The following is a 10,510-nucleotide window of genomic DNA, read 5'->3' on the forward strand; positions in this document are numbered from 1 at the left end:
GCAGCCTCTGGTGCTGTCGATGGGGACTGGGTGGCAGACGACTCTCCTCCGATGGGGGTGGTCGCGAGGAGAGAGAGGATTCCCCCTGTGACTCAATGCCAAAACGCTCGTCCCCAATGTCACGAGCTCGCTGTAACACACTCGGGCAGAGCAGCCGCGAGGCCCGGCAGCGGCGAACGCACACAGACACTGCACTGGTTGGCTTGCGAGTTTGCAGGCTGCCAGACTGCTGAGCTGAGGGTCGGGAGGTAAGATTATATTTGGTGTTACACTTCATACATCACAATAGTTGGGTTGCAAGCGTATAGTCTGCTTGCTCGCTGCAGGCTGGTGAGTGAGATGACAACATTTCAGGTTGGTATTAACACAGTGGAAGTCACTGAACTGCGAGGCATTACAGGACACATCTTGTATTCATGAAGCAGTTTTCCTTCCAGGTGTGCAAACGCTACATACAATATGAAACAGTGAACACAGGTGTCATATACATGCAGGCAAAACAAACCTGTGCTGTAATATCTACTGAGAACTGAGAGACATTATTACGACCAGATACAGGTAGGAACTGAGAGCTGTTGTAGTTAAAATAAAGTCGGCCATGTTAGACAGCAGTGATACATGAACGTTCAGCTCGACTGTGAGATTTTAGTCACATTATAGAGAAATTCCTGCAAACCACACGTTTGTTCCTGGCAAGAGGCTGCAATGAATGAAAGTATATTTGTATAATCCTGTCAGCCGCAATTGATTCAATTAAGTCTTAGCAACTGCGATGTACACAGTATAGATAAATATACGTATAGTATTTTTGAGACAGTAAAATGTATGAGGCATGCGGTTTCCACGATTGTCCTCACAGGAAATATGAGCATTAATTATTTAAGCAAACGCCCCAAAAACCAGTGTTTACATTCAAGTGAGAAAGCCCTCTAGCAGCTGTAGGGATGATGACTTTTAATAATGATAATAATAAGAGATTTTTTTAAAAAGCGCCTTTTGTTTGTTGGGAACAAAGGAGGAAACAGTGTGATGATGTTATACAGAGACCACAGTGGGAGGAGACTGAGTGGGATGGATGGGTCAACAAAACGTCAGAGGTTAACAGATGACGATGTTCATTTCCTGTTTCCTGCCAGGAAACGGAAATCATCGCGTTATCAGAACAATGACAACACAGGTCTCCTAATATTAAACGCAATGCAAGTACAAGTAGGAGTTTTTAATAGGTTATGAAACAGTCTCTATTTAACACTGACTCAGTGATGTCAGTGAGGATAAGTCATACATTTCAAACTATTTTGGGTCTCACAGCCTAAGGAAAGAAGCTGCTCTGTGATCTGTTGGTACATTCCAAAAAACACTTTGCTTTGTTTCACATTCAGACAAACCATTGTTCACCGTTGTTTGCATTTTCTTTTCTAGATTTAGATGGGTACATCACCTCATCTTCATCCTGCGAACAGCTGTGTTTAAAAATGAAAAATATGTTGCTTTCAGAACAAACGGATGTGCTTAAGGACTGGAGTCGGTGGTGCTCATACTGTTTTTGTCCACAGGCGGCGCCAGAATCAATGAAAAACAATAGTTAGTTGTAGCTTTAATTAAGCAGTAAGTAACTACAGTGTGCCAGTGGCAGATCAGAGAACACACCAGTGGCGGTTTTTTTTTTAGGGGGCACATACAACCCGGAAAAAAGGATAAATCCCTCATTCAGACAAAGCAGTGTTTACAATTTCAACAATTTTGATTGGGTAGTAAACTGCTGAGACACTTTATTTCTGCCTTTCCCTTCAGAACAAAATTATTGCAAGAAATCTGTCATTGTATTATTGATGCAGACTCCCTGTCAGGGGGGCCACAGGGGGGTCCAGACTCCGAGTTACAGGGGCACTGGCCCCTGTTGGCCCCCCCCTAGAACCGCCCCTGGAACACACACCTGCAACAGGTGTCAGGTTCTACCGTCCTTCCTAAGTAAGTCATGGACTCTTGCAAGCCAGTCAGAATCATGCATTTTCTTTCTATTTTTTTTATTTAATTTGGGTCAAAGTTATTCAGCCGATAATAACCCAGGTCTAACAGTCAAACAGTGAGCTGGACACCCACTCTTTATACATCTACACACCAAGACATTGAATATATTTCTTTAAAGAAAGATATAGAGCTATATAGATTCTGTTCAGATGGTTCAGAGGTGACAGGTTGATCTGTTCACATGCCAACAGTTGACTTATTTCTGGTGGATATGTACAGCTCCTCTGGATTTGAAAGTTGTATTTTATAAGCAGACTGTTGCTGTCTGAAGCTGCTTGCTTTCCAGACGAGAGCCTCTGTGACAGTGACATAATATGAAACAGTTGATTAGGAAGTCAGAACTCTGAGCTAACTAGCTGCTCCACAAAGCCGCTGCTGCGGCTGAGTGACAGCGCTGAATCCTCCGTGTGTTTAAGAACTTGCATCAAGTTGTTGATCCAGCGGACGGATTATGCAGATTCAGAAACATGCACCACAAAGCCGAGAAAAAGACTTCCTGTGGCAGTGTGTGTCAGCCGGGGCTTTAACAGCAGGGACCCTCATGTGTTTTTTTCATGACTGCAGTCATACATGACTAAGAAGCTGAATGGATTATGCACATGTGCACACATGTGATTGAAGAAGTGGACCAAAGGAAACTCGCACACACGGAGGTGTTCATGCCAGGAAGGGATTATGTTCTTGGAGGGGAAATCTCCCCTGGCAAACTCGCACACTGCTGCTGTCGGAGTCACAGAGTACAACAACTCTAGTGGTGGCACTAATACAGAAATGTACCAGAAACACACACTGCAAGGATAGAAGTCTCACGTCTTAATGCACACGGGCTGAGCTTTTGGCCCCGCAGCAACTGGAAATGTTGAAAAAGCCACTCATGATCTCTCAGCCAAGGAATGAAATCCAGCTGTTTAAGATTATTATTTCGTTTAATGCATGTTATTCCGACACAGGACTGAAAAAAATTCGAGTAAACCGATTGTATGACTTTTACTGTAAGCTTAATGCAGCATGTATTGTTGAGGGGGAAAACATGAGCTTACATTTGGTTATATGTTATTTTACTATGATGAATTTAGACAGAAGAGTAGAGCAGACAGTCGTATCTCTTCTTCACCAAACTGCATTAAATGAGGACAAGCTCTAAATTCATCTGTTTTCCTGATCAGACCTCAAGTAATACCCAGCACAGCTCCTCCCACTTCCAACCTGAGCAGATTTCTAATCAGCCAAAACTGAAAACACCTGTGTGGGCGTGCAGCCTGCTCAGCTTCATCTATCAATCTATGTATATGTACTGTACAGCCCATAATCCGGAGAGCGTTTAGATAGTTATCATTTTATGTTATTCAAGGATTAAACAATGTGTTGCTGTTGAATGGAGAAGCCAGAAACGACACACACGCTGCCGGGAAGTGCAGCTCTCACTGTTCAGTACTTTCATCAGGAACGAGACGGAAACAGAAGGTATCAGTAAGATTATCACACTTCAGGTTGTAGCTCAATTTCTACACCTTGATGAACATTTCCGAAGCACAATGTGTTCAGTGTTTTCTCACTGTGTTTTCGCACCTTCCAGGCAGCCGGTCAGCTGGTTGGTTACTGAAGGGTTTCCATCATAATGACTTTTTCCGAGTGACCTTTACTTCAGTTTGCTGCATCACCACAGAAGAACATACAGTAACCCCTTTGCAGCGAAAACGCACTGTAAGATGAGGTTATTTTGGTGACAATAAAAGCAAATCTGTTGTTCATAAACGCCCAGTTGCCAGGGTAAAATGCTGGCTTTTCATGTTTCTGCAAACCAGAGATACATTCACATTTGTACATGTCACACGGATCATACCGAGTTCACAGTGATTGTATATGAGCTGCAAGTGTAAAACAACCGTGGGATGGTAAACCACTGCAAGATATTGCAATATTACGATATTTGTAAGCGTGAATCCACTGGATATTTTTGAGACATTTGGGAACATTTTTCAGCTGTTTGAGGTGACAGAACAGCTTGTCTTCAGTAAAATGACCACATGGTTCGACTGTGAAATTAGGACCCAACGACCCATATTTACGTCTCTTGTCAGTTAGGCATCTTCTCGTGGGTGAAGTAATTTTGACGCCAGCAGAGGAGAAAGTCGGGTGAGAAAGCATTAAGGGCGACATGGCCTACAAAGCATGATGAGCAGGCACGTGTGGCTGGGTTGCAAAGTTAAACATTAGATTATTTAATTTTGCCACTAACCAGATGTGTTTCGTGCCTAAACCTGGCCAGATCTTAAGAACAGCATTGTCATAACATAAAGTGAAAACTGAACTTAAAAAATGTCTGTGGTTTGCAGAAATATACATTTATTAATGCAATTGGGTTGCTTAGAATCAATATAAAAACAACATTTTTAGTGTATAAAATGATTAACAGGAAATGATTGGAAACGCAAAAACTCCTTGTGGTTCTGCCTTTTGTTATTATACTCATCACACACTGAAGCTGCAACAGATTGTTCCATTGAGTGTTTAGGTTGTGCCTGTATCTGAATGATCTTTACGTTACATTTCAGCTGCGGCAGCATAACAACGTTCACTCAAGAAGAAAGCTGAAGTGTAAAAAAACCTAAAGTCAAATTGCACAACACTCATACCATCCCGGTTTAAATCTGTCGGCTCTGCAGCAGCAGCAGCAGCAGCAGGGCGCCTGGTCAGAGCTGCTGCTGTGTTTAAAAATTTCAGTAATGAAAAGTGACAGGCGTAACCAGCTGACCTCTGCAGTTCTGATCCCTGGTTCACCCCACACATCCCCTCAGCTGCTGTGTGACATGCTGATCGGTACGCAGACAAGCGTCAGAATGTTAATGATGTGTAAAAACCAGAGTGGTAAGAGCTTAACGGCATTTCTGTTCTCTCTCACCTTCACATATTACACGCAAGCCTCTTGCTTTTACGTTGTGACGTGTTCTTTCAGTCCTCATGATGATCAAGTCCCTGATCAAGCGGCTGAAATTCTGCATGAGTCTTCTCTCCATCAGTCATGATGTGATAAATAGTTTTTTTTTGCTCTAATTATTCTGCGGCTGAGTTGCTAATTTGTTTGCTGGTTCCTGAATATTATAGAAGAGACCTTAATGAGCCGAGCCTTCACAGAGTTCTCTCTTAGGACTCTGTAACTTTCAGAAAAGCTAAGAACAGCAAATACACTTACACTTGTTGGCAGCTGCTACTTTTCTGATATTTGTGTCACTATTGCTTGTATTACCTCTGTGATGGAGTATGTTTCTCTCTCAGTTAGTTAGCGGGATATTACTTGTCTACAGGTTGTGAAGCCATCGCACATGATGGATTTTATGTTACAATCTGAGACGTTTTCAAAGTATTTTCATTTTCACTGCTTTCTCATGAACTACTTCAGGAGATGATTAAGAAGAATTCCATGATCACCTGTCACTATTTGAATTTTGATATATATATATTGGCCCAAAGCCCTGATATAAACCCTTAAGTTATCCTCATATCAAATAGCCCGGCTCTTCAGATAGCAATGTTGGTTGGTCCACCACTTTCACTGCAATTAAATTACGCACAGAGATTTATGTTTTCCTCAGGATTTCCTCAGTAATAACTCTGGCGATCACCTGACTTTTAATATCGCGGCATTATCCAGTACACAAATATTACAAAACTCAGCTCTACTTCCCGTTTAGTGCTTTTAGCAATTATTAGCATGCTAACACACTAAGCCAAGAAGGAAAACATTGGTGTAAGCATTGTCACTGGGAGCTTATGAGCATGTTAGAATGCCGCTGTGCAGTGATGGAATGTAACAAGTACATTTACTCTAGAGCTCTACTAAAGAACAATTTTGAAGTATTTGCACTTATACTTGTAGGTATACTTGTTTGGCTCGATTGACCATTCAGGAGAGATGAAGAAGACCCAGAGACACCGATGACTTACACTGAGATAGTTTATAGAAAATGGCCATGGAGGAGCAACATAGCATCATAGCATCACGTCTGTCTGCACAGAGTGTTGCCATGATAATATCTTATATCTTGCAGCTTCACGAGGCAGTGCTTCCATACATAGTTATCTGTTCTGTGAGACACTTAGTCAGTAAACATAGATATATTGAAGGCATCATTATGAAGGTTACGCAAACAGTTGGCTTTGCCTTGGCTTGGTTCATCAGACATCTGTTCTGTAGACATATCTACATCAGCTTTGAGTATCTAGGTTGCAGAGACCACGAGAAGATTGCTCTTAGAGCAGTCGTCACTATCCTTATCCAGACTCTAACCTCTGTACAAGCTAGGTATGACCTGCTATTGTAGGGAGACAAAATGACCAGGGAGAATCATAAAATTCCCCCACACCTTTAAGCAATTCTGTCTGTTTACCCAACCCTTACTTGGGTTGGGTAAACTTTATTTATTAAGGTTGTTTTAATTCATTTACCAGGGTTGGGTCTGGCTTCATTTAATAGGGTTTGGTTCAATACATTTTACACTTACAAAATGCATACCAGTGACCTCTTTTACATTTTAGTCTAAAATTAGACTAAAAATAAAGTTGATTCAACCAAAGTAAATTAAGTTGGCTCAACAGAATTGCTTAATGCTGAATGAAAACTATCCAATCACATGGAAACACTCTTTATGATTTCAGTAAGTAAATTCCAATAAAAACTTTTGAGTGTATTTCAAAGCAAAAGTTGCATATTTGAATGAAAAAAAAAAAAAATAAATGTCAAACATGATTCTGATAATGAGATGCTCAATATCACATCTACTAATCAGCCAGGCCGAAAGCAGCCAGGTGGAGCCATTGTAAACAGTATATGTATAAACCTTGTGTGGGGAGATATGAACATTTCACATCACAATTATTGTTTATTGCCTTTAGGTGCAAAACTGACACTAGGGCGGTAGATGGAGTGTCGGAGTTTGAAGATTAAGGCCATATTTGACGAGTACGGAGTGAGAACAAGTTGCCTATTTTCTCAGCATTGATTTGTGGCAACTCTCCAGAAAAGCAGCACTTTTATCACATCATCTTCCAGGCGACTTCACCTTGATTGTGTGAATTGTGTGAACTCCTGTTGTGTGTCTGTTGTGCTCCACAGGAACAAATCAACACACAACAAATAACGCTACACTGCCTGATGCGGCTGATGTGTGATACATTTTAGACTTGTTCATCTGCATCTGGGTGTAGTTCTGCATACAAAACCCACAGTGACAGCCTTGATGTTGGCCTCACTGAATGGAATTTACTTATTATTACTTACATTTAACAAAAATCTCAAGTAGAAACTCTCCGGATTTGGCTCAAGTTTGATGCAATTAAAATTCATTCTGCAATTCATTTGTCCCTGTCTTAGATTATTTATTTATTTTTTTGCATATGCAGGCAGATTTGAATTTCCACACTTGTTTGTTAACACTTTAGTTTTCTTCACTCCCACAGCTCGTCGCCATAAAAACAGATGGCTCTCCTGCAGACCGGCATCCCTACTGCGCTCACAGACGATCGTAAAAATGAGCCACAGTTGATACGACGCAGTTTCATCGGGGCCAGAATATCTTGTCATGCAAGCAGGACATGGAGCTGAATAGCAATACGATACAATGTCAAGGCAATGACAGACGCCTCTCTGGGGACCAGTCGTATGACCCGGGAGACAGAGAGAAGAGGATTCTTTTTACTGTGTGTTTGGTGTGTAGTGAAAATGTGTGTGTTAGAATATAAGATTAATGGCAATGTGAGGCAGAAAAGGACAGCAAAAAGAGAGATTGAACATGGATTTATCCAAAATTTGTGATTTTTTTTGTCTTGGTGCTCTGGCAGGACTGCTCTGCAGTGAAGGAGTAAAGCCGGGCCCCTAGCCTGATTACTGACTTTAGCAGGATGCAGATGTTTATTTTAATATGTGAAAGATTTTTGGTGTTGACCATGTCAATAAAATCGATGCTTTTGGATAAGAGCCTATAAATTACAGATCCTTCTGAGCTCTCCTTCTGGGCAGCCTTCAACAGGCAGTGACACTGGTGGTTGGGTGGGGAGGGTGGTGGAGGAGGGGCGTAGCTGCATTCACTGCAGGGACAGCCAAGTGACAAGGGGTAGAAGTAGAGCAGTATAAATTCCTTACAGCAAACAGGATCTTTGGCTGATAGAAATGTCTGTTAACATACTGTATTACCAACCCAGTCACCTGAATAAATGTTTGCAATGTACATTTCTTCAAACCACAGATATACTGAAACTTTCGATGTTTCCATTGTGCAACTTGTTTCTTTTAGTTGAATTTTGAATTTGTGCTTATGATCTGGTTTATGTTTACACACAGAAACCACTTGGTTAGTTTGAGGAAAAGATCATGTTGTGGTTTATAATACCTGTTTTGGTCGCCACAAACACGACGAGATGTCCCTTCCAAAATTTAAGTTTTTTGTCAACACGTAGGCCATTCTCAATTGCAACGCATCAAATATATCACCTGTCAGAGGCCCTGCGCTTCTCATTTGGACTGTAGTTACCCTTTTAGCGTCACTTTTGAAGCGTCCCTTTAGTGCAGTAGTATAAAAAATTCTGGGGTGGATGGGATGGTTGGATGGCTCATATGATGGACTTTCCCTGCAGAGGCGGGGCTTCACATCTCGTTTGTGACTGAGAGTATAGGGTAATTTGTTTTTAAGTTATACTGCTCTACTTCTACTCTTTGTCACTTGGCTGTCCCTCGGTGTGTTTCATTGGCATTAAAATGCAGAGCAGTCCTGCCAGAGCACCAAGACAAAAGATCACAAATCTAGCATAAATCCATTTTCTGTCTTTTTACAGTCCTTTTCTGTCTTGCATTAAGACAGATATGCAAGTAAGTAAACAAACATAAATGATGTGAAATAATGTGAACGAGCGAAAGTGAAAGTGTGACATGTAATCTTTCCCTACACCTTACCAAGCATTTTTGGCGCAACATGTGAATTGTTTGTCAGCAAGCTTTAATTAAAAGTCTAACCCGACGTGCATATTTCGTATTTTTCCTAACTTGAACCTGGAGCCTTTCACCTGCTGAGCATCAGGCCACTAACAAGGCTGCCACATTTGAGAGTTGGGAGCGAGATGTCCTGACATTCTGCCAAAAATAGAAAATAGATTTTTTAGTCACCACATATAACACTTACAAATGCTGAAAAGCTAGTTCCCTTGTCAAAAAAAAAAAAAATCCAGTGGTGTCACACCTACAAATATTGAAACAGCACTGTCTTAGTGATTGCCTTAACACCTTCACCTACTTCACCACCACCCCGTTCACCTCTATTCCTGAAAATCAGGTGATAAACATGTCATGTGAACGTGACACCTTTTATTGAAATGTCAATATTGTATGTAGCCGATGACATGTTGAAATGTTAATGTGTGAGGGGTTTGGAGAAATGTAAAGTATTTTGGAGACTGGACTGGTTTTACGCTGAGTTCAACAAATGATATTTGAGCTCAATAGGAAGTTAGATTAACATTTTCTTTCCTTTATAAGCTTTCAATATTTTCAAAGTGAAAAGCAATTACATCAAAGACACTCTGCGGAAACCTCCTAAGTTTACATCCACTGTGCAGCAACAAGCCATCACACTGTACGCTAACGTGCATTGACAAGAAATCAACAATCACATCTTACTGAACAAACATGTAGGATGACCGGGGGCGATTCTTTTCAGAGGAGACAAATGTAAGACAGACTCTCCCTCACAGAAGAACTATAATGTGTTTTGAAGGCTGTGAGTAAGTTGATGGGATCGTTGCAAAGGCACAAAGCTTCTGGAAGGAAGCCCGCGAGCGAAACAAAGCCACCGGCACCTAAAGAATCAAAGCTGCTGTGCTGTGACATCCCGGAGACGCAGAAGTCAGAATGAATTCCCCACGCAATGATTGACCCTCTCGCTCGCAAACTTGTCAACGTTACAAAAACATGGATCAGACATGCCAAGGAAAAGACATCTAATCGCTCACCAAGACAAGAAAGGAATATGGGAAAATGTATGCGACAGAGCAAAGATGGCTTGATTTATGAAGTTTGATGGAGCTTATCAGTGGCAGGCAAACAGTGAGGAGACATCAAGTTGACAAAGTAAAATTCAAAGTGGGAGTCATTTGGGGGCAGACTGACAGTTAATTCCCTTAAGCCTTTTTGGAGTTCTGAAAGTTCGAGACCGTGCACAAAGTCTCAAAGTGAGCCTGAACATCATTTTAGCACTCGTGCGTTTTATTTTCAAGAGAGGAACTCCTTTGATTCAGAGCGGCGTCACTCACTGCGCTGTTGACATGATGACTTCTGATGTTCACAGTGTGCGGTAAGTCGGGCTGTATATGATCCTCTCACACCATCAAATATAGACAAGATGTTTATCCAGTTCACCAAAAAACTCAGAGAACTAAGCATCGACTGCCTGTGCTTACTGGAGCCTCACGTTCACGTCCATGACGAAAAAGT

At 41.5% G+C, this 10,510-nt stretch overlaps 1 long non-coding RNA gene across 1 annotated transcript; it reads left to right on the plus strand.

Moving 5' to 3' along the window:
• The first annotated feature begins 3,281 nt into the window (after positions 1 to 3,281).
• On the plus strand, positions 3,282 to 8,019 carry LOC115569148 (uncharacterized). Its single transcript, XR_003981503.1, has 2 exons — positions 3,282 to 3,495; positions 7,489 to 8,019. It is a non-coding gene; the product is annotated as an uncharacterized LOC115569148 (long non-coding RNA).
• The last annotated feature ends 2,491 nt before the right edge of the window (positions 8,020 to 10,510 follow it).

This window comes from Sparus aurata, chromosome 18 (assembly GCF_900880675.1).
Source record: "Sparus aurata chromosome 18, fSpaAur1.1, whole genome shotgun sequence".
NCBI lineage: Eukaryota > Metazoa > Chordata > Actinopteri > Spariformes > Sparidae > Sparus > Sparus aurata.